The 1,165-nt window shown below is 46.5% G+C and overlaps 1 non-coding gene across 1 annotated transcript, besides 2 other annotated features; it reads left to right on the top strand.

Annotated features, from left to right (window-relative positions):
• Positions 1-425: 425 nt before the first annotated feature.
• Positions 426-455: a sequence feature (AT_rich).
• A 27-nt stretch (positions 456-482) lies between these two features.
• Positions 483-544: a microsatellite.
• Positions 545-625: 81 nt separating this feature from the next.
• Positions 626-1,165, top strand: Tc00.1047053477629.10 (the record flags this gene model as incomplete). Its single annotated transcript, XR_008254872.1, has 1 exon — positions 626-1,165. It is a non-coding gene; the product is annotated as a ribosomal RNA small subunit, 3' partial (ribosomal RNA).

Here is a 1,165-nt window from a genome sequence, read left to right as displayed (position 1 = left end):
TGCCGCACTGCTTTTGCTGCTGCTGCTGCTGGGTTCGCGCAACGCGATGCTCTCTGTTGAGTGAAATCTCATCACAAAAGCACCCCTCAGACTGGTGAAGTGTGTACAAATGCGTGTGTGTGTATACAACACATTTGCGAATAGCATACCAGGGAAAAAGGACACAAACAAAAGGAATTTTGTGTGTGTGTCCTCTTTCGTGCGTGCTGAACTCTGTGTGTGTGCTGCCGTTTTGTTTGCAGCTTGAAATGCTTGGTTGAGTAGAAATCGGTACTTGATTGTTGCCGCATTTCGAGGAATTTCATCCAAAAAAGAGGTCAACAACAACCAACTGACAAACTTTGTTGGATCTGTGGGGGAAAGACACACACAAAAACACACATGTCATTTTGGCATGCGTGCGTGCGTGCGTGAATATCTTCCACAAAAAAAAATATATATATAATATATATATACCATAACAACATTCAAAGGATCATCAATGTGTGTGAGACGTGTGCGTGTTTATAGTGTGTGTGTTTTGTTGTGTATATATGGTGTGTGTTGTATCGTTCATGCGTACTTACTATACTACATATTACACACAATACACCACACACGACGGACGCCGCGCGGACCAACTTGAGATCTGGTTGATTCTGCCAGTAGTCATATGCTTGTTTCAAGGACTTAGCCATGCATGCCTCAGAATCACTGCATTGCAGGAATCTGCGCATGGCTCATTACATCAGACGTAATCTGCCGCAAAAATCTTGCGGTCTCCGCAACATTGGATAACTTGGCGAAACGCCAAGCTAATACATGAACCAACCGGATGTTCTCTGTTCCGGCGGCAGGGCAACACCTGCTGCCATGGGACGTCCAGCGAATGAATGAAAGTAAAACCAATGCCTTCACCGGCAGTAACACTCAGAAGTGTTGATTCAATTCATTCCGTGCGAAAGCCGGGTTTTTTACCCGGCGTCTTTTGACGAACAACTGCCCTATCAGCCAGCGATGGCCGTGTAGTGGACTGCCATGGCGTTGACGGGAGCGGGGGATTAGGGTTCGATTCCGGAGAGGGAGCCTGAGAAATAGCTACCACTTCTACGGAGGGCAGCAGGCGCGCAAATTGCCCAATGTCAAAAAAAAAGATGAAGCAGCGAAAAGAATAGAGCCGACAGTG

This window comes from Trypanosoma cruzi (assembly GCF_000209065.1).
Source record: "Trypanosoma cruzi strain CL Brener chromosome Unknown tcruzi_1047053477629, whole genome shotgun sequence".
NCBI classification, from domain to species: Eukaryota; Euglenozoa; class Kinetoplastea; order Trypanosomatida; family Trypanosomatidae; genus Trypanosoma; species Trypanosoma cruzi.
Note: the sequence above shows the minus strand (reverse complement) of the source record. Positions and strands in the feature narration are given on the sequence as shown.